This window comes from Panthera onca, chromosome B1 (genome assembly GCF_046562875.1).
Source record: "Panthera onca isolate mPanOnc1 chromosome B1, mPanOnc1 haplotype 2, whole genome shotgun sequence".
NCBI lineage: Eukaryota > Metazoa > Chordata > Mammalia > Carnivora > Felidae > Panthera > Panthera onca.
The window spans coordinates 174,223,192-174,247,089 of NC_138342.1; the positions used below are offsets into that span (position 1 = coordinate 174,223,192).

Below are 23,898 nucleotides of genomic sequence, written 5' to 3' on the forward strand. Positions count from 1 at the left end.
CTTTCTTATTATTGTTATTTTTATTTGGCTCAACCCACCCTAGAACACAAGCCTGTGAAGGCAAAGACTTGGTCTGTTTATCCCCTGACACTAAAATAGTTCCCAGGGTGCCTGGCTGGCTCAGCTGGTTAAGCTTTTGACTCTTGATTTTGGCTCAGGTCATGATCTCACAGTCGTGAGAGAGCCCTGCACTGGGCTCTGTGCTGGGCATGGAGCCTGCTTGAGACTCTCTCTTTCTCTCTCTCTGCTTCTGCCCCTCCCCTGCTCACATGCACGCTCTCTTACTGTCTCTAAAAAAAAAAAAAAGAAAAGTTTAAAATAGTCCTCAATGCACTGCAAGCATCCCATAAATACTTTGAATAAATTAAGCAATGTGTGAGGCACTGAAGCCAAGCCCAAGCCCCAGGTTTCCATCCAGTACCATACCTAGAATCTTTCTGGGAGCCCCTTCTAGTCTGTGGAGCAGATTTTGAGTGGCATAGAACTTTGGTCTAGAGCTCATAACATTTTATTTTATGAGGGCCTCTCAACCACCCTGTGAGGTCAGTAGGGTGCCTACTGTTATTCCCCATTTGAAGAGGAGAAAAAAGACTTGGAGAAGATAACGGATTGGTTCATAGTCACCTTGGTGGAGGACAGTAATGTTGTAGAGCTAAGACAGCTCCAAAGGTGCCACACCAGCCTTTCAAACTATTTTGACTACAACTTATAGGAAGGAGTGAATTTAATTTTTTTTAATGTTTATTTATATTTGAGGGAGAGAGAGACAGAGACAGAGGCAGAGACAGAGCGTGGGCGGGGGAAGGGCAGAGAGAGAGGGAGACAGAATCTGAAGCAGGCTCCAGGCTCCGAGCTGTCAGCACAGAGGCTGACATGGGGCTCGAACTCACGAACCATGAGATCATGACGTGAGCCGAAGTCGGATGCTTAACTGACTGAGCCACCCAGGCACCCACAGGAAGGAGTGAATTTTGAATTCCGACCCAGAACACATACACACACACACACACACACCCCTAAAGCAAATGTTTTTACCAAAGAATGCCTTAATGTAATATACTCTGATATTTTTATTCTAATTAATTTAAAACAATTCTAAAAAAAATTCTAATTGCAACCACAGATTGAAAAACAGTCTTCTCTACCATCCATGTTTTCTTGCATAATTTCCCGTCTCATGTCATCTTTTCTCTCCATTTTGAAAATGAAATATGGATTGCCTTCTCCTCCTGCGGGGCTTCCCAGTCTGTACTTGAAGTCAGCCAGTCTGGGGAGCAGGACAGTCCCTCCGTGCTGGAGTCAGAGAACACGAAGCAGTCAGGACACCGGCTGAGAGGAAATTGAATGCTTTTATGGGGGCAAGGGGGGAGAGAAAATCAAATCTGAACGCCTGGACATTTTGGGCAGGAAACGGTTAAGAGACCACTGGATGCATCGAGCTGCCAAGACCACCGCAATGTTCCTACAAAGATTAGACAGAGAACAGATGTGAAGTAACTAGAGTCCTTCAGAGTAAGATAGCGACGACATAAATTAACCTTGTCTAGGGCCTGACAAAGGGACCACGCGCTTTTTGAAGTCTTAAGAGTGAAGCCATTTTTTATGGACTCTCCAAGGTTATATACCTTCATCCAAGAGAACGAGTTTAATTAGAGCCAGTTGTTTACAGGGAAGGGAAGGGAGCCCAGTGGGGGCTATCAGGGTGACTGCATAGCAAATAAACGAGTGAGCCTGCGAAACAGCTGAGGTTTCCTTGAGTTCTCTCCAGCCGATAAGATTCCCTTCCCCCCTCGAGATTACTTTTGTCTCTTTTCCTGAAACTAGAGAAACAAAGAGGTGAAAACATTCCAGACTCCCGATCCCTCCAGTTTGGCAGGCTTTTTGGTCACAGCTGCCTCTTGTGGTGGTGAGGCTGGGGGTGATTCCACACCCAGCTGCTGGAGCCCGACCCCAGCGATGCCTCACCCAGGCGGCGGGAGCCACGGAACAGCCACCGAGGATCCAGGCCAGCCTCATCAGTGGATGTTGAACCCCCGGCTCCGAGGAAAACCTGGCAATGCAGTTTCCAAAAGAAAACTTCTCTGCTCAGGGGAGGCCCAGCTGGGGTGGATTTGAGCCAGAGATGGCTTTGTTAGGGCTGCATCCCAGAAGAGACAGGGTTCCGTGCAGCACCGACAGGGGCCTGAGGATCCAAGGCGTGCCAGGAGGTCCTGATCAAATGTCTACAAGAATCACAGAGACGGGGGTGCCTGGGTGGCTCGGTCGGTTAGGCGTCAGACTCTTGATTTCAGCTCAGGTCGTGATCTCACGGTTTGTGGGTTCGAGTCCCGCTTCGGGCTGCGCTCACAGCACACAGCCTGCTTCGGATCCTCAGTCTCCCTCTCTCCCTGCCCCTCCTCTGCTTGTGCTCTCTCTCTCTCTTAAAAATAAATAAACATTAAAAAAAAAAAAAAAGAATCACAAGAGGGCAGGGGCTGTGCCCGATGGGCAGCAGAGGGGATGCCAGAGTTTGGATCAGGTTCCCCTGAACATGTGGAACACATGGTCACCTGGGGAAGGAACTAGGTGATTAAGTGAGGATTAGGAGCGGGGAATGGAGGGGGGCGGTTACGAAGCCCCTTATGGAAGGCACTGGGCTTATGTGAGTGCCTGGCTGAATGTCTGGGCTGCAGGGGCCGAGAACTGGTCGGGGCAGACCCCGGTCCCAGAGCCGTGTTTCCCTTGCTGCCGGCGGCTCTCTCCCGTCTTGCACAGGCTCTCTGCCTTCACGGAGAGACACAGCTTAGCCCAGGGCAGCCCCGGGCTCCTCATAAACTGGCGGAATAGATCCAGGACAGAGAATAGAGAGGCTGACTCCTCGCTCAGGTGGGAGAGCTGTTTCCTCTTTTTCTTTCTTTCCCCCGGGGCCAACTTTACACTTGGAGCTTGGAGTGGGCGGTGTGGGCTCCAAGGACCATGGAAACAAGTCCCTCCCTAGAACACCCCTTCCACACTGCCTGAAATACCACGTATAATTTGAGTTAAACAGTGCTATTTAAACAGGAAAAGACTAGTCCCCAGAGAGATTTGAGAGGATCTTAATCATTCATATCCTACTATTCACTTTGCTCATTTTCCTTTTAGCATGAGATTGAGGTCCCTGGAGTTGAAGGGACGGCACACTTTGGGGAGAAGGGACTGAGTTCTGGAGTAAGGGTCATTTCTGGGAAAGGCAATCTAGGACTAAAGTTGTCCACGAGGTCTTTGGTGAGTGTGTGTGTTTGTGGGGGCGGGGGGGAGGGTGGTCAAGAAGCGGGTTTGAGGAAAGAAGGGATCTAGGAGGATCCAAAGAAATGGACAAAGAAAGGGCCGCCAGAGCTAGACTTTGCTGCAATTTTTCCTAAGGCTTATCTTGCCTTTATTTGTTCCTTCTGCTCCTAAATCCCCACCCTGAGGAGCTTTAATTTCCCTGAGTGTGAGATACTCTTGCCCAGAGCCTGAGAAGAGCCCTTTCTGCCTCCTGTCCCCCAGCCTGAGTCCAGGAGAGACCCTCACCGGCAGTCCCGAGCAGACATTGAAGGGACCACTTTCAATTCCTATTGATATCTGCCCCTCGCACCTAGCTTATGAATACAGAAGGTACATAATAATGTTTGCTCAAAGACTGTTTCCCCCAGTGAGTTGCGTGTGCATGCTCCACACTGCAGGTGGTCTGAGACTTGGTACATTCTGTTCCTTCTTCCTGCAGTGCTCTCCCTTTCCACACTATCAGCGGGTGCCCAACCCCCCCCCCCGCCCCGCCCATCGTCCCTCAATTCATAATGCCATGTCCTTAGCCTTTTCTGTCTTCATGTGATTTCTCTGTGTAAACACCTAGGAATACATGTATCAGTGTATTTTCATTGGTGATTCCTTTCTTAACCGTATCCACTTGACTTTGACCTTCTTGGCATCGTTTATATCTTATTTCCAGCACATAGCATAGTTCGTGGCACGTAGCAGGTCCTTAGGAACCTTCTGGTGAGTTGATTGGACCTTATATAAAATTACTTCCCAGGGACCTCATCAACATTCCCAGTAGTTTTCCAGCCTATGTATGGCCAGAGAAGTGCTTAGTGGCAGAGAGGAAAACAACACGTGGGGTGGAATATGAGTAGGTCGGTCTACTAATTTCCATTTGTCATGAAGAGCTAACTCCCCTACTCATTAAGTCAAGCTCCCTTAATTTTCCTTCTAAATACTTTCTGAACTTGGCACCCGAAGAGGCAGGTTATTCATTTGGCATATGAAGAGCTGACATGCACTTCTGGACCTGCTGAGTAGTGAAGAATTTTCAAAATATAAAAGCGTCTATACAATGATTGCAAATAGAACCCATAAAATAAGCCCCCATCTACTTGTCTGTGATGAAGCTGTGTAGGTGGGAAGCAGACGTGCTGGGTTTTTCTTTCTAGTGGCGCAGGGAAGATCGACGGAGGACCGAAGCATGGGGCGTTCTGACTTCACAGCTGATTGTCTACCTTTGGATAGATCCAGACCCTCATTGCCAAACCTGTCTGAAAGGGCTCCTTGGTTCCCAAGAGCTGAGGTCATTGGTGGGACAATTTCTGCAGAAGAGAGAGACGTGGGTGAAAGGTAGGGTCAGAAGGCGAGTCTTGGCTTACTCAGGCATATAAATGCAGAGTGTGAAGCATGAAGTCCTCTGCCATGGTCATTCTTTACCTTTGGTTTAGGGGGAAACTAGCAGGGTTTCTCTTCCATGGGACTTGAGGCCCTTCTTCCTTCCTGCCCTTCCTCCTCCTTCCTTCCCTCCGTCACCTTTTCCACCTCCTTCTCTCTCCTTCATTTTTCATTACGAACGTTTTCAAATCTACGTAAGTTAGTGAGAATGCCGTCGTAAAACCTCCACCTCTCAGTCACCCAGATTCAATAATTATCAACATTTTGTTCAGCTCCTTGTGTGACCTTCTGATTGCAGTCTCGATTTCTTAAATCCTTTCCAGTTCTAATAAGAGAAGAGCGTGTCTTCATCTCGTTGGCTTCTGCACTAATTGTCTCTCTGTTCTGAAAAGTATGTAAGGGGTACACGTGTACTGGCACGGCAGTGGCAGGGGTGAAAGGTGAGGTGCCTGTGTGCAAGAGGCACTTCCATCCCTCTGATTTTTATCAATGTCCCAAGGCCACCCAAAGAACGATACAATCTAAGGTAAAAGTATCGTGCTTGCTGTGCAGATGGGGCTGCAAGACAAGCTCCAGGCTGCTGCTTCCAGCAGGACAATTGCTACTAACCCGCTTATAGAAACTCTGGTATTGCCACCGACAGTGGTGATATTAATGTCCAGCTTCTGGAAGCCAGATATCACGGTCACCTCAGCTTCAAGAGCCGATGTCTTTATTTTGCATTCTCTTAAGATGTCTCTTTAATTGTTGGGTGCACAAAAAAGCCTAGCTAATCTTTTGTGGTTTTTTGTTTTTTGTTTTTTTACTTTTTTCTTCTGTTTCACCTTCTATCCCTTCCTCTCCCCTCCTTTCCTTTTCTCCTGGGCAAAGAAACTACTGTTAAACACTGACAACCTTTAAAAAGTAGGCTAAGCAATTAAAGTTCTTTAATGTATGGATAGCACTTAAAGATTGACTTTATATTTAGCCTTTGATCTCTCCAGCCATCTCCCTCGTTAAAATACCTCTGCGTAAAGCAACTTGGCATTTTTTATATCGTCTTGATAGCTCATAGTTTTGGTACATAATGTCAGTGTTCCTTAGAGAGCTGGGCTACAAGAAACATGGGTGGAAGTTATTTAAGCCATTGGAATAGTTTACCGTTTGTAACTTTTGCCAGTCCCTGGAAAAGCTTTGCATTAAAATATCACTGCGTGTGATCTTATGTCTGTTAAATGTTTTACAGTCGTCATCAACTCTTTCTCAGATTGAAAACTAAGTCATAGGAGAAAAAAACAGCTTAGCTAACATTGTAATTTAGTGACTATTAAATTTAAAATCAAGTTCACAGAAAAAGGCAGGCGACGATATATATGCGATATATACACATATATGTGTGTGTATACATATATATGTATATATATATAAACCAAACTCTAGGCCACAAAAGGAGCTGATACACAAGGTGGAGAAAGCCCCTCCATTAATTGAATTGAATGTTCCTAATTTCAAAATTACTGGCTTGAATTTAGGGCTTCACTTTTCATATGTTAAGGGGTAAGTTAAAGTGTGTTTACATTTCTATAACATGTGTTCTACTTTGTCTCAGCTGTGGACTTAACAGAACTTCGGAGAAGTGATGTAAGCTCTCTGGAACCTTGTTCTCATATGTTTAAAGAAAACAGACTGAAATATTTGTATCGTTCTTTTTGCTTGACATGCTGTACTTTAAAACCGGGACATTAGGCTGAGTCCGTTTTGTCAGGTGCTGATAACTCCTAACAGGGACGTGTGCATTAAAATCAAATAATTAAGTTGCCTGGAAGCTAAAAGTGTAAACATAGCTGTAAATAAGAAACATGCTTGTTTATCTCTTCTGCTGTGGCTGTTAGCTTAACCTTGAGGTATTAGTATGGATGCACCACACACAAGGATTTTGGATGGCACACGTAGTGGGAATCTGGCCTGCTGCGCCTCACAAAGCAAAAGTACCCGGTGTTCAGCTCTAAAAAAAAATCTTGGGAGATTTTTTTCCTTCCTTTCAAATTAATGTTACTTAGGGGAGGTATATGATGTGCCAATTAATATGTGCGTTTTTTCAACAGTTCTGCCTTTTTTTTCCTCTTAGAGCTTTGAGGCAAAATGTCAAGTCCTCTGCAGCCCGTCACTTTTCATAACTTCCCTATTTCTTCCAATGAGTGATATAAGCTCTGTTCTCGAGGCAGGTGCATACCAATATACCATGTGGCAGCCTCCTGTATCAGCCCTATCACCAGGCCCTCCAGGAAATGAGCACTGTGTTTTTCTCAGGAAAAAAAAAACCCACATCAGACAGAAACCCTTGCTCATTACCAAGCTGCTGATTGCCAACCATCAAGGAATTTCACCAAAGAATTAGTAGTGGGGACAGTTGGGGAATATTATCGAGCCTCATGTTAGGAACAGTCCATCACTCATTAATGTATTTTATGAATATTAACTGAGCCCTTACTTTGTGCCAAGAACTGTTTGAGGTGAAGGCCACATACAAATGAAAGAAGACAAAAATTACAAAAAATAAAACAAGCAAGAAAAGAATCAAGATGCTTTTGATGGAGCTATACAAACAGTAGGAATTTGGTGACATGGTGAGAGGCTGGCTGGCCATTTTAGAACGCTGACTGTGAGGGGCGCCTGGGTGGCTCAGTCAGTCAAGTGTCCGACTCTTGATTTCGGTGCAGGTTGAAAACACAGTTCTTGGGTTTCAGCTCTGTGTCAGGGCTCTGCACTGACAGTGGGGAGCCTGCTTGGGATTCTCTCTGTCTCCCTCTCTCTCTGCCCCTCCACCCCCAATGTAAGTAAATACACATTAAAAAAAAAAAAAGAAAGAAAAAGAAAGTTGGCTGGGAATGACCGAGCTGAGGAGCTTGTATTAAAATTGAGGACTGAATGTCAAGAAGGAACCAGACATGCAATGATCAGGAAGCAGAGAATTCAAGCACAGGTCATAGCAAGTGTGAAAGTCTGAAGGGAGGAAGGTGTCTGATGTGTCTGAGGAACAGAAGGGAGGTGGTGCGTTTGGAAGGAGGGAGTGTATGGCTTCATAAAGATTATGGATTATGGAGGGCTTCCCAAAGCAGGGTGAGAGGTTTGTATTTTGTTCTCACGATGGTCAAAAATAATCGCAAGGTATCATTGGAATCATTGTTTATGCTTAGGGTTAGTTATGTAGGAAATGGACCATTGAGAGGAAGAGAGGAAGCAGGCCAAGTGAGAGAAAATGTTACATCTGGAAGTAAGTTCAAAGAGGACTTGCTACTGAGTTAATGTGGCAGTTTAGGAGAAAGAGAGGATGAAGGATAACTTCCAGATCTGGGGTTTGGGTAGTTGATGAAACAAACAGTGATTTGTTGTGAGGTGGGAATTGTTGTGGGGTGTGTTGCTTCTTAGACAACCAACTAGAGATATGAAGGATGTATCTAGAATCTAGAGGAAGGTCCAAAGACGTCAGTCTGGGATCGTTGCCATAGAGATTTATTTCAAGATGGCTGCATAGAAAAAGAAGGTCCAAGATGAAACCCAAGGCATTCCAAAATGTGGAGATCTACCAGTGGAGGAGGAGGGACTGAGGTAGGGGGAAAGTAAGGGGTCTGTGATCTCACCAAAGACAAGAGAAGAAACAGGATCTTTTCAAGAAAGAGGCCACTGGAAACTCAGGACATCCTGATGCCACCGGAGTTCTTACTGCCATTTCCCCATTAGCTAAATCTTAAGCTTATATCTCAGATAGAAGGCAGGTTTCTATTCCTCTTTTGCTTGTGGACCAGGCCCTCCTTGACTAGTCTTCATTTTTCCATGCTAGAAGTGACAATTCATTTTCTCCAGGCTTAGGCAAGACTACTCTTGCCTTGTTTCTGGCCCTCAACCCAACCATCCCACAGCTAAAGCACCCAGCTAGTCTTTCTTTCATGGGGAGGACTTGACAGTTGAGAGGGAGAGTTCAAAGGAGGTCCCAAGTGGGGAGGAGAATGAAGACAGACAAGGGAAGAAGAGTGGGCATGTTCAGGGATCACATTCTGCTTTGGGGTAGCACCTTTTCACAGGTATCTATCTGAAGGCTGGAACCCACAAATACAATGCTCTTTCTGCTATGTCTCAAAGATAGGCACTGAAATAACTCTAAGAAGAATAAAGGAAAACTCACCATTTCTTTGGGAAAAATGAAAGTGTTCAAAGCAAACTGATTCTGCAATCCATAAGCAAGCATGAAAGGAATCAAAATAATGTCTGACAGCCAAAGAACTCGTATGCCTCACAAAAGCTAAAGGACCACGTTTTATAATCTATCTTCATTAGTTATTGTTTGCCACATAACATATTAGCCAAAAACCTCATGGCTTAATACAAGAGTGTATTATCTCACAGTTTCTGTATGTAAGAAATTCAGGAGGAGCTTAGCTAGGGAACTTTGGATCTTGGTCTATCAGGAGGGGGCAGACACAGAATCAGTCAGGACTGAGGTCATCTGAAGGCTTGATTGGGGCTGAAGAAGCCACTTCCAAGATGGCTGCCTCAATGGCTGTTGGCAGGAGGTCTACATTCCTAGCTGTGTGGCAAGGGGTCTCTACATAGGGTTACTTTAGGGTTCCCCAAAGTAGAAAATAGTCCAAGAGACAGAACAAAAAGAGGTCGCAATGCCTTTTGTGACTTAATCTTGGAAGTCTAACACCATCATTTCACCACATTCTGTTAATTGAAAACCACTAAAATCAGCCCATATTCACGGTGAGGGGAATTAGGTTCTACCTTTTGAAGGAAAATTTTGGGAATATCTTTTTAAACTACCACACTGGCTGTCTTTAGAAATCGAAGAAGGGTGAGTTGTGATATCAGAGTAAAAAGAATTGGTGAGAAAGGATGGTTGGTCCACATTAGTCTCGTGTGAAATGATTGACTACATTTTGTTACTCAGTTCATATTCCAGGCATTGGCCATCTCCATAATCAGTCAGTACTGGTTCTAAAGGAAAACACTGAAATCTCTATGCATGCCTGATATAAAATGGTTTTACACAAAGAAATAAGGTTCCTCTGTAGAATACCTATATTCAGTCACTTGGTCACATAACATGTGATGGTTGCCTTATTCAGCATTCTCTCTCAATAGCGATCAAAACATTACTTATTATTTTGGCCTTCAGGTGCAGGGAGTTGACTTAATCATACCTATCAGCTCATTGCCTTTGGTCATTTCCAACCTACATAAAGAAATTCACATTTTCCCCCTTTCTATCTCCACTCACCTATCTTTCTCCTCTGCTCTGTCAGAAGCACTCACTAACTTGCTTCATATATGTTCTTTAATATTACCAAATGATGTGTGATGCTATTTTCTATGTGTATGTATTTAACACACATAAATAAAACTGTGGTACTAAAACGAAAATAAAAGGAATTGAAATAGCCTAGGTATTTAGAATGACGTATCAGGATTCGAAACTCTAAGTCTATGTATTTTTAAGGGAATATTGAGAACAAGTGTCCATAAGAATTTCTGGAGAGAAATGAGACCAAAATGGCTAATTTTGCAGCACAGAAGGCCAATCTCCCTCCTCTACTCTGGCAGCAAAAGGAGAAGCAAACAGGCCAAGGGCCATTACTGAGATGAGAAAGAATATTTTGCTTTCTGCCAGACACTGGCCTATAAGGAACTTGCAGTGTCCAGCAATATGGAGAATTAGTGGCCTGACAAGCCTAAAATATGGTCAATAGTAATAAAAGTTAGCTAGAAGAAGCCCAGAATTTGAACTCTGTAGCAAATACGCAGTTCTAATCCTTCCCTTCCCCCTCTCTTTACGATTTAAGACTTGGCAAGAGAAAGGTCACTTGACAATATTTATTAGCTCATTAACTATAAGTGTCTTTGCTGCCATGGGAGATATTTTTTATAACAATTCTATTCTGTTCTACAAACTATGCTGCAGGTGTCTCTCCATTGTGTAAATGAAATGGTGAGTGCTAGCTCTCTTTTGGCATCCAAGATCCATTACTAAGTATTATTTTTTTTTCCAGCTAGTGAAAGGGAACATGGTCAGACTGAGTCAAGCCTGGCTGACTTACATGAGGCCAACTAGGCAAATATCAGTGTTGCCGGAACATGGGCAGTTATGACTATCTTGTTTCCCCTGTTCAGAACCCCCATTCCTGAGAAAAGGGGAAGGGAACAGAATTAACATGCACCAAGTGCCAGATACTATATCAGGACTTTTACGTACAGTGTTTAATTCTCCCAACAGCTGTATTAAATAGGGAAGAAATTAAATAAGGAAGAAATCTTTGCCACTAATAAAGCAGATGAGGAAACTGAGTGTCAGAAAAGTTAATTTGCTCAGTCACACAGCTGTTATGTGGGGAAGCTGGGATTCCAAACTAAGTCCATGCTTTTCAAACATGTAAACTTCTGTGTCTAAAAATATAATACAGTATCCTCAAACATTGCACAATTTCTTGTTTGCTTTCCAGAAGACTGAGCTTAAAGATTCAGTTGCAGCAATAGAATAAAATGTCATCGAACTTTTGATAGAACAAGATTTGTTTTCTTAGAATGAGGAACATTGATTCTTTAAGTAAACCAAAATGTATTTTTCTTTCTTTCTTTTTTATTTTTAGAGAGAGAGAACATGAGCAAGGGAGAGGGGCAGGGAGCTAGAGAGAGGATCTTAAGCAGACTCCATGCTCAGTGCAGAGCCCCATGTGGGACTGGATCTCATGACACTGGGATCATGACCTGAGCTGAAATCGAGAGCTGGATGCTCATCCAACTGAGCCACCCACGTGACCCCCAAATGTATTTTTCCAATTGATTGTTTTCAAACGTTAAGTCTTACCACAGCTTAGCTCTTATGTTTTGGGGGGAAAGAGGGATCTAGCCTACCAGCCTTAATTGGTAGGGATGTGATAACTCATTGACCAAGATGTACCAAAAATTCATTCATCCATTTTTTTTCCTGCATTCACACAGATTTTCCATTTTCCCCCTACTCTTGGTTTGAGTGACTCCTAATTATTCTCTAAAATGTATCTCACATGCCAACTTTTCTGAGAATATTACCTTTCTTCTCTTAGTACCATATACAATTTTCATTGTCTTGTACAGCTCACTCTGCACTTTTTAATTTATTTTTATGTATTTATTTATTTAATATAATTTATTGTTAAGTTGTCTAACATACAGTGTATACAGTGTGCTCTTGGTTTTGGGGGTAGATTCCCATGGTTCATCGCTTACATACAACACCGAGTGCTCATCGCAGCAAGTGCCCTCCTCAATGCCCCTCACCTGTTTTCCCCTGTCCTTCGCCCCTCCCCCATCAACCCTCAGTTTGTTCTCTGTATTTAAGAGTCTCTTAAGGTTTGTCTCCCTCCCTCTCTGTAACTAGTTTGTCTCCCTTCCCTTCCCCCATGGTCTTCTGTTACGTTTCTCAAGTTCCACATATGTCACTCCTCATTTTTTAATTGGTTGATTTGTCCAGCAGCTGGAGTATTAATTCTTCGAATGCAGGGATTCTGCCTCACTTATCTCTGCATTCTCAATACCTAATGGCTGCCATTTAGTGCGTTCTCAAGTTAGTTATTGAATGAATTAACGAGTGAGTGAATGAACGAATGGCTAAATTAGATAATTTTTCATTAGGTACCTATGCTCTCTAATAATATTTCATATGAAGTCTAATGTTGGGTGCCACTTCTTTGGTGATATTTTTATCCAAAACCCATGGAACAATGACAACAGAACACTGGGGGATGAACATATCAAAGACCAAATCAATTTGTCTCTCTTCTCTCTCTCCTCTCTCTGTCTCTGTCTCTGTCTCTGTCTCTCTCTCTCTCTGTCTCTCTCTCTCTCTCTCTCACACACACACACACACACACACACATACATACATATACCTTTTCTTAAACCAAGGGATCAGTAGAGCATCCCATTGCTTTGCTATGGGATGAAGGACTTTTGAGGTTCATTTATGTGGGTCTTATCTGGAGAGGACCTTGCCCCTACATGACATTTATCCATCAATTAGGGTCCTGGCAAACTTTTTTAAAAAAGGCTGTTTATTGGAAGAGAGATTTGCCAGCATCTGAGAATTGTCCCCTAGAGAGAGTTTATATTCTCGTGAGTTGAACAGAAAGTGTTTGGTAGGAGGGCATGATTAACCATGACAGGCCAGTTGGTTAAACATTTCATCATTTTTGGCTTCAAAGTTAATGCCTACTTAAAATTAATTCAGTCATTTCAGAAGGTGAGAGTACGATATATTTAAATAAAATCATCACAGAATGTTAAAACAGAAAGTCTTTCCAGGGTTTTGAAATAACTTAATTTTACGTGATAATTAATTGAATTCTCCCCTTACCCTATTCCATTTGATTAGAATTAGAATCACTTTCTTTTTTTGTAATGAAAGCATTAAGGATCATTTATCTAACTTTTCTCTACTAATAGGACCTCAGAAAATGATGTTTCTGCTTTCCTTTGCCCTGTCTTGATGATCAAAGAGGGTGTTAGGAGCCCAGCTGAACCGAAAGTAAAGTGGCCTGTGACTCGGAACCAGTCCTGAGGTTGGTGGGGATGGTAGCCAAGGGGAGAGGAAATGGGGTGCTAATGACATTAGGGGGAGTGGCTCTCCAGGGGAGAGCATTGATTTTACAGGTTTCGAGAGAATTTATGAGATAATTAATATCGGCAGTTGTGCACATTTTGTACAGGGAGTACTTCAGACAGCAACTAAATAGATGCCAACAGATGTGAGAGTAATAGTCCTTTGGATTTCAAATGCTGTCTACGTCTACATGAGGGGGAATCAAAAGAGTTCTCCTTGTTCAGGGGATGTTCGGTATGAACAACCGCAGTTTTATAAATTACCAGCCATTATTTTTTCCTTCAGAGCGCTCCATAGATTGCCTTTTCGAATTTTTCTTCCTTTCTGAAGCAACGTGCCTTGTAGCCAGAACGACCATATGTCCTACAATTTTGAGAGCGGTTCTGATTTAAAATAATCTCTCCTGTCGTATGCCCCCCACACATTAGATCGTGTGACCAATTTGGGGTTCAGAAAGCATGGTCACCATAGATTCAGCCATTCCAGATGAACGACTGCATTCCAGCAATCTCAGACGATTTGATCATCTATGCTTGCTGTAGCACCCCCTCCGGCTTGGACCCCATGCACTATTGTTCCTGAGCAGAAGAAATGAGGAGAAAGAGAAGGGCATTACCCTCTCACAACACTATAGGAATACTATTCTGCGCAATTTTTAAAGTGCAGACAAAAGTAGTTTGTTGTGGTGGTGGTGGTTGTTATTGTTGTTGTTAACTTACACAATGCATATTGTAGAAAAGTTAAAAGCAATAACGTAGCTGAGCAAAGAAAGGCATCCAGTCCTGTCAATTATCCTAACCACAGTTACTTTTTAGTATTTTGATATGCATATATAAAAACATGTTTTTTATATTTGGTTTTTCTTAACCAAAAATGTGGTCCCAATATCATATACAGTTTTCTCACCATAATTCTCAATTAGCAATGTGTCACATCTTTCTGTATCATTAAACACATATTTACATCATCCTTTTAATCACTGCCTAGTACTCTGTACACATATGCAATAAATTAATTAAAAGTCCTTTGAATGTTATTTTGATGTTTTACTCTAATATACAATACTGAGAAAGGCACGCTTTTCTTCACGTAAAATATTTGGGTGGTGATAGGGGACTTTGTCCTCTAGAAGTCTGCAGATCTTCCTGAAAGCTGCCAGGAACGATAGCTTGTTGTAATGCATGCAAGTCTGGTCCTTATATGCCCAAACACATCAGTGACACGCTAATGAATCCTACTTTAATCTTTGCTATCATTTTCCATTGGCTTCTCTTGTGTTTCTCAAAGACTCTCTGGTGTCCAGACCAACTTTCTTGATCATCTCGTTGCCATTATTTTTTTGGCTGGATGTGGCAAGCATTGCTCTGAGGTCAGTCTCTGGTTGAGTCTGTCTGGATCACATTTTCGGGTGGTGCATCACACATCATGTCTGCTCCCTGGCTCCGACCAACAAGACTTTAAAGAGATTTTTTAAAAGGCTCAGAAAGTTTCTTGGATATCAAACAGCTCTTATAAAAATAACATTTTTATGACTTAAAATGTAAATGAATCAGAAACATATGGATTAAATTTCCTTTGAAATACCCATGGGTTTAAAAACTGGAGGGAAGAGTGCTTGCAAAATGAGTTAAATTGAGTTTTGCCAAAAATAAAATGCTTGAAAAATTGTTGGGGATGTTTTGCTGATCCCTAGGTGTTCATGGGTTCTCCATTCTCTATCTGAAAAGTACTTAGATTTCAAAATTTGGGTCACTCAATAAAAGGCACTTAGGACTCATCCAATGGGCATTTGGATCTCTAGTCAAAGAAGTGATATCATAAAGTCAGTTTTTGATCGGATGTACTTGTAAGGTGCCTTACTTCTTCAGTATCTCACAGTTTCCTCCACTGGCTGTGAGCATGCGTGAAAGGTGCATCCAAGAGAACTAAGACTACATTGGTAAGGATTGATAGTATTTATCAAACAAATCCAAATTAACACCCTTCTCTTAAGTTCCCTTTTTCTGTCCATTTCTCCAGCTCTTCCCATACTCTTCTATCTTGGGGTCAGTATCCATAGAAGCAGAGCTTAAGACAGGGATTCTGGAGTAAGTGACTTCTTGAGGAAGTGCTCTCGGGAGAAACGTGTAACGAAGTGAGGGAAACAGATGAGGCAAGGACAGAAGCGAAGCAAAGGTGTGGTTTCAGCTGAAAACCAGCTTCAGCCTGATCTTAGAGGGAATGGCTTAAGGGGAATGAATAGCTTCTTAAGTTGTCTCCCCTTGCGGGCACATCCCACATCAGTCCTCGGAGAGGGGGGACATAACCCCCCCCCCTCCCCCCCCCGGCAGCTGGGGGAAGGGCAGCTCCAGTCGGCTGAGGACAATTCTTGAGGGCACATGTCCAGGCAAGAGCGTAACTGTGAGTCCTAATCCACAATATCTACAGCAGTTGGGGGATAGATGCAGTGGGTCCATGAAGGGGATCTGGGCAGGGTATCAACAGTGCTACGTACGTACAGTGCACACATCCCTCTTTCTCAGAACCTTGAAGACATCTTTAATTCTTCCCTTTTCTGCTTTCCCCCTATTCAATCAAATTGTTTCCATTTTATTTTCTTGTGGTTTTTCTTGTATTTATCTTCTTTGCCTATTTCTCACTGGAGTCAATTTAGTACAGGCTTTGTTGCCTAATATCTGGATTACCTATCCATTTCCCAGCTAAATTCCCACTTTAGAATATCCCCTAACCTAGATGATCCCACACATTGCTGGATTACTATTCTCCTCCAAACACCATTTTCAAATGCTTAAGAATCAGTTGTATTTCTTAAATATCTATGAGAACATTTCTCAAAATTTTCAGAAGGAAAATACATGAAAATTGTGGTGTTCTCTTTGGAGCTCCATTAAATGCTAACATAGTAACCTTAAAATAATGACTTTTTTTCTTGCTGTATCTGATATTATACTGAAGTAGATTATAATATGGAAAAATAAAGCTTGAGAAAAATAATTTGAAAAATATTGAGAGAATCTATCAATCAATCAAGCTAAAATTTTACTTAAATAAAATGATACATAAAGCCCTTGGACCAGTGCCTGGTAAGAGTAAGTGCACAATAGATACAGGCTAATATCTATTAGTCTCATTACTGGTCTCTCTGGTCACACTTTTGTCATCCTCCAATAGATACTTTAAACAGGAGCAACAGTGGTTATGTTTAAGCTTCCTTGCTTATATCTCTTCCCCATGTGTTTACAGTGAAACCCAATGTTTACCTTGGCCTGTAAACTCAGTTCCAGCCACTTCCTAACACATGCCTCCAGCACATGGGCCTTCCTTCTGTTCCTTAAATGTTAACCTCTTTCCTGTCTCAGGGTCTTTGCAGCTGCTGTTTCCTCTACCTGGAAAGGTCTCCTCCCACCCCACCTACCCCTTGCATGATTGGATCCATTGTTAGGTCTCAGTTTATATATTTGCTTTTTGGAAAGTCTCTTCCTGACTAGCTCATTCATTCATTCATTCATTCACTCATCCATTCCATAAGTACTTACTGAGCACCTACTCTGTATCAGGCACTATTCTAGTCCTAGAAGAGAAAGAAAAACAACGATCACAGTAAAAAGGTTAACAGTTCCTGTCCTCACAGAACTTACATATGAGAAGAGAGAAAAACAAAATAAGGAAGCAAATGTATGTGTGAGTGTGTGTGTATGAGAAAACAAAGGGGAGAAGATGAATAGAATGATTGCTACTTTTGGTAGAGTGGTCAGAAAAGGCTTCCTTAAAAATTTTAGGGATCTTTATTTAAACAAAGACCTGAAATAGTTCCCCCCATGCCACTGTATATTCTGCATTTCAGTCTCTCGTGTTTTATCCACATAAAGGCTACTTATTAAAATTTGATAATTATTTTTTCCTTCTTTTTGTCTGTTTTCCCCACTAGATTATAAATTTAGTGAGGACACAAACATTCACTATTATATTTCCAACATGTTACATAGTACCTGATGCATAAAAAGCATTTAGCATATATTTATCCAATGAATATGTGAAGTTGTTTATTATTACTGAACCAAAAGTTAGGAATCAAGAGTTATTCTCAAATGCAATCTATTATACTGGAGTGAAATAAAATGCCATATGTGAAAGCACATTGTATGATGACAAAAGCTTACAATTCACAGTGAATTATAATGAATAATAATTCTGTCTCATACTTTTAGGATAGAGATGAGGCATAAATAAAAGAGGAATGCCTTGGTTACCATCTTAGCAGTGATATGTGTGTGCATTCCATCGTATTGCAACAGAGAACATAAGCAGAGACATATTCCACCTCTGAACCTCTGATCTGTGTACCTTCCCCACCCCCACCCCATGCAAATATAAAAGAAAGAAAAAGAACACTCACCAAAACTTCCAGGTCTATCTCACTTTTCCCAATAATGCCTAAGTTGTGAGAAGATAAAGATGAAGTATGGACAATGACTCATTAAGATCATTTTGGGTGAGTGCCTGGGAATGAAACCAATCAAATTGCTTGTTCATTTTTGAATAGTCAACAGACTGAATTATAAAATTTTCCACTTGTGTGGAGAATTACTCCTAGATCTGGCAAGAAGCATCCTTTCCCTGGGCTCTGGGCTTCTGAAAACTCCCTTGTGCTCTCTAGCTGAGCTCCTCCTGATGGGGCATTCTTGGGGCCAAAAAAAGACTTGTTCATGTAGAGACCATACCTTTCCCTTCTAGATTATGCTTTGGTTACTGGAACCTCAGAATTCTTTGTCCAGACACTTTCTGGACCTGTGTAGGCTCTTTACCATGTCCTACTTCCAAAGAGCAGTTTGCAAAGCTTATGTGCCTACCTCTAAACCCAAAGAACCGTAACTGAAGACTGGCCACTGGTGGGGAGATCAGTCACGCCTTGTGGGCCAGGATTGCTTGGCTTGACTTTGAAGGCCTCAAAGCTCACAGTATTTAAGTGTCTCCATCTATTCTCTTGCCCTGTAAGTGTTAGGGTCAGGCTGTTTACTTCCCAACCTCAGACCAAAGTCTAATTCCTACTCTTTTTTCAAGTCTTTCATAGACTAAGAGGAGAAACTTTGTGCAATCTGGTCATAACTTGATCTAAAAGTGCTACGTACAGTATCTTTGTGTCCCCCTCAAATTCACATGTTGAATTACTATTTCCCAATGTGATGGAATAAGGGACTTTTGGGAAGTAATTAGATCACAAGGGTGGAGCTCACGTGAACAAATTACTGCCCTTATAAGAAGAGACGAGAGATGATTTCTCTCTCCTCTATGTAAGGATATAGCACGAAGGTGGTCATCTGTAGATCAGGAAGAAGGCTGTCACCAGACACCAAATTGGCTAGCACCTTGATCTTACACTTCCCAGCCTCCAGAACTGTGAGAAATAAATGTTTGTTCTTTAAAGCCATCTAGCCTATGGTGTTCTGTTACAGCAGCATAAACTAAGACAAATGGAGAGATGTATCTTAGGAGAAAAACAAAACCATAAAGTACATTCAAAATTTGGAAACCTAAAACGTATGTATCATTGTGCATACTGGCCTGTGGCTAAGCGTACCGACCGTAACAAGGCTTCTGAGGGTGTCACACCCAGTTCTGGGAGAAGTGTGTGGGTTGTGCCTAATGGAGGTATCATTTCTTATAAACACCTGCACCTCTGAGATCTGGATTATAGGCCCTTTTCCTAGACTCCATCGTTCTCCCTCTGGGGGAGAGACTTGGAATTAAAAAATATCCAGCTAACATCCTAATGTTATTCTAAGGAAGGCCAAGAAGACAAATTAGGATATTCTAGGCCAAGAAGTCAAGGGAAGTACAGTATCTTGTAAATTATTCTAATGGATGTATTCAGAGAGAATTGTTATGAATTCATTTAGATTACTGAGGAAAAATGATCTAGCAAATTGAATTCCAGGTGGGGTAGGAAGGTTCACAGTTTGGTCAGTGCTCTGCTAGACACTTGAGGCATGTGTAATGTTGTTTTATTTCATGTTTCTTTGATAACTAGGGATGGTAAACATTGTATAATATTATTTACTGATCATGCATATTTCCCCTTTTGTAAACTGTCCATTTTTTTTGGTGCCTCTCTCTATTGCTAGTTTAGAGTATTTATTTATTTGAATAAGGCTTTTGTAATTAAAAAAAAAGTTTCTTTATTTTTGAGAGAGAGAGTGTAAGCAGGGGAGGGGCAGAGAGAGGGGGACAGAGGATCCGAGGCAGGCTCCGCAGTGACAGCAGCAAGCCTGATGCGAGGCTCAAACCCATGAACAATGAGATCGTGACCTGAGGTGAGGTTGGATGCTTAACTGACTAAGCCACCCAGGTGCCCCTATAATTTTTATTTATTTATTTATTTATTTATTTACTTACTTACTTACTTACTTACTTATTTATTTAAGTAAGCTCTATACACAACCACGGGTCTTGAGCTCATGACAGATCAAAAGTCACATGTGAGCTAGATGGGCACCCCTGTTTATCTTTTAATTTTCTATTTTTTTAATGTAAGAGGTTTTATATTTTATAAATTTAGAATTTAAATTTTAGCTGATTGTGATTTCTCTTGTACAAAGTCTGCTCATTAATTAGGACAAAAATAATCCTTAGCAAAATTTGGTCTTCTAGCCAGTAGTGTGCTGTGTAACTACATTTTTATCTTTTTTTTTTCTAAAAAAATAAACTTTTTAATCTTGCAGTAATTATAAATACACATTCAGTTGTAAGAAATAATGTAGAGAAATACTATGCACCATCTACCCAGTTTTTACCAATGGTAACATCTTGCAAAACAATATGACAAACAGGATGTTGACATTGACACAGTCAAAATGCAGAACATTATCATCACCAGAGACCTCCCTCAGGTTGCCCTTTTACATCCGTAGCTCCTTTGTCCCATTCATACCCTTCCCACCCCTGACAATCACTAATCTGTTGTTCGTTTCTACAATTTCATCATTTTAAGAATGTTTTATTAGGGGCACCTGTTGAACCTCCGACTCTTGATTTTGGTCCTGACCTCACAGTCATGAGATCAAGCCCTGCAGGGGACTCCTCCCTGGGTTGGGTGTGTAGCCTGCTTGAGATTCTCTCTCTCCTCCTCTCTCCCTTTGCTCCTTCTCTGCTAGCTTACGCGCGCGTGTGTGTGATCTCTCTCTCTCTCTCTCTCAAAAAAAGAATGTTTTATTAATGGAATTATATAGTAGGTAACCTTTGGGGATGAGCTTTTTTCATGCAGCATACATGCTGAAGATTTATTCAAGGTCTGTGTATTAATAGCTTGTTCTTTAAAAAAAACACTTTCTAGGGGCGCCTGGGTGGCTCAGTGGGTTAAGCGTCCGACTTCGGCTCAGGTCAGGATCTTGCGGTTCGTGAGTTCAAGCCCCTCATTGGGCTCTGTGCTGGCAGCTCAGAGCCTGGAGCCTGCTTTGGATTCTGTGTCTCCTTCTCTTTCTGCCCCTCCCCTGCTCATGCTCTGTCTCTCTCTGTCTTTCAACAATAAAGGTTTAAAAAAAATTTTCTAAGTATACAATCATGCAGTGTATTTCTCTGCCTATATGTCTTTTATTTCCTTTTCTTGCCTTGTTGCCCTGGGTACAATTTCCAGCACTGTACTGAATCAGAATGCGGAGTGCTGTCATCTGCCTTTTCTCAAGCTCAAAAGGAAACCATTCAGTCCTTCTACCAGTAAGGATAATTTTAGCTAAAGTTTTTTGTAGGTGCTCTTTATCAAGTTGAGGAAGTTTGCCTTTATTCCTATTTTTATGAGAATTTTCATCAGGAATGAGTATTGAATCATGTCAAATGCCTTTTCTGCGTTAAGGTGATCATGTGATATTTCTTCTTTAGCTATTAATATTACAGATTACCTGGATTCATTTTTTTTATATTGAATCAGTCTTACATCCCTGGAATAAATCTCACATGGATGTGGTATATAATTCTTATTTGTTGCTGAATTGTAGATGCTAGTATTTTATTAAAGATTTTTGTGTGTCTATATTCATAAGTGATATTGGGCCGTAGCTTTGTTTCTCTATACACTGTTTTTTGCCCCAAATATTTTTGTATTTTTATTTACATTTTGTAAATTTTTTTAATGTTGTTTTTAATTTTATTTTTGAGAGAGAGACAGAGTGCAAGTGGGGGAGGGGCAGAGAGTGAGGGAGACACAGAATGTGAAGCAGGATCCAGGCTCTGAGCTGTCAGCACGAACCGTGAGATCATGACCTGAGCCGAAGTCAGATGCTTAACTGACTGAGCCACCCAGATGCCCCTGTAATTTTTATTTATCTTTTAACTTGATTTTCTAATATATAGAGATTTATATTTTATCAATTTATAAATTTTGGCATCATGTAAATACCAGCTTCACAAAATGAATTGGAAGTGTTCTTTTCTATTTTTTCAGAGTTTGTATAGAATTGCTTGTTAAATCTTTATATATTTTGTAGAATTCTCAAAGAAACCATTTGAGCTTGGAGATTTCCTTTTTAGGAATTTTTAAACAGTGAATTCAGTTTTTAAAATACATACTTACAAGGCTGTTCAAATGATATATTTTGGATCAGGAGAGTTGTAGTAATTTTTGTTTTGTTTGTTTTTTTGTCCAAGTTGTCAAATTCCCTTATTATCCCCTTGATGTCTGCAGTATTAATAGTGACAACCCTTATTTCAATTTTGGTGTTGGTAAGTCTTTGTTTTTTCTTTGACAGCCTTTTTCAAGGTTTGTCAATTTATTGATCTTTTCAAAGAACCAGATCTTTGTTTCATTCAGTGTTTTATTTCTGGTTTCAATTTCACTGAGATCTGCTCTTACCATCTTTCTTTGGTTTTAATTTCCCTTCTTTTTGGTTCTTGAGGTGGGAGTTTAGATTATTGATATGAGACATCTCCTCTTTTCTAATGTATGCATTTGGGCTATAAATTTCCCTGTTGGTTCTGATTTAGATGTGTCTTACAAATTTTGATGTGTTTTCATTTTCATTCAGTTCCATGCACTCTTTATATTTATTTTGAGACTTCCTCTTTGGCCCATGGATTGCATAAACATCTGCTGTTCACTTTTCAAGCATTTGGAGATGTTCCCATTATTTTGTTACTGATTTCTAGTCTGGTTCTTTGGTAGTTGGAGAACACGTTCGGAGTATTGCAATTCTCCTAAGTGTGTTGAGGTTTGTTTTTTATGGTCCAAGGCCTATTTTGCTATATGTTCTATGAGTACTTGAAAAGGATGTATATTCTACTGTTGTTGGGTACAATGTTCAATAAATATTAATTAGATCCTGTTGTCCCATGTTATTGTTGAGTTCCTCCATATTTTTACTGGTTTTTCTGTCTTCTATCGATTGTTGAGTGATGATAATGAATTCTCCAACTATAATGAGTGGATTTGTCTATTTCTCTTTTCAGGTCTATCAGTTTTGCGTCACGTATTTTCCAACTCTGTTGTCTGCATACTCACTTATGATTGCTACATCTTCTGGGTAAATTGACAATATTCTCATCATATAATGTTTATCCCTGATCTCTGTCTCTGGTAATTGCCTTTGTTCTGAGGTTTACTTTAATATTAGCATAGCCTTTCATGCTTTTTTAAAATTGTTCTCATCGTTTATTTTTTCCTTCTTTTTACTTTGAACCTGACTATATCATTGTTTTTGAAACGAATTCTTTGTAAACAGCATATAGTGTGTCATGTTTTTAATTCACTCTGCCTGTCTTTGTCTTTCACCGCTTGCTTTAATTATCACATTATATGTATATAATTAATCATAGTCTACTGGTGTGTCATTTTACCTACTGCCTCATTTTCCTTTACCCTGTCTCATTTTTAATATACTTGTCTTCAATCTTCCCTCTAGATACACTTAGAATCACAACAGTGTTATCATTTTTGCTTTAAACATCAGTTATAATTTAGAAAACTCAAGAGAAATTAAACTTATTGTATTTACTCAGAGTTTTCTAACCATGTTCTTTCTTCTTTACTGAAATTCCAAGATCCCTCCTATTGTCATTTCCTTTGTGTTCAGAGAACTTCATTTAACCCTTCTTTCAGGGTAGGTACACTGGTGGCAAATTCTTAATTTTATTTCACCTTTGAATGTCCTTTATTCCTGAAGGATATTTTCCCTGGGTGTAGGATTCTGTATTGACAGTTGATTTCTTTCAGCACTTAAAACATATCATGCTGCTTCCTTGTGATCCCAATGGTTTCTGATGAGAAATCTGCTACCATTCAAGTTGTTTTTCCACTATGGATAGTGTACATTTTTCTTTAGTGTTCAGGAGTTTAATTATGCGGCATCTATATGAGAATTTCTTTGGTTTATCCTTCTTTGGATTCATCAAGTTTCTTGAATATGTGGTTTTAGGTCTCTTGCAAAACGTGAGGAGTTTCAGTCATGATTTCTTTGAATACCTTTTCAACTCCCCCCTATGCACACCCTTTCTCTTTGCTTTCCAGCAATCCAATGCCACAAATATTAGATCTTTTATCATAATTCCACAACTATGAGGTTCTTTTCAGTTTGTCCAGTCTATTTTCACTCTGTTGTTCAGGTTGGATAATTTCTATTGCTCTATCTTCCTATCCA

At 40.9% G+C, this 23,898-nt stretch overlaps 1 long non-coding RNA gene across 10 annotated transcripts in view; it reads left to right on the forward strand.

The window, feature by feature from the left end:
* The window catches only part of LOC144616106 (uncharacterized), a 237,090-nt gene that overhangs the window by 135,229 nt on the left and 77,963 nt on the right, over positions 1–23,898 (forward strand). Inside the window, exon 5 of one of the 10 annotated variants that reach the window (XR_013555029.1) lies at positions 13,120–13,235. The exons of the other annotated variants lie outside the window; for them this stretch is intronic. This is a non-coding gene — a long non-coding RNA (uncharacterized LOC144616106). The remainder of the gene's footprint in view (positions 1–13,119; positions 13,236–23,898) is intronic. 10 annotated transcript variants of the gene reach the window in all.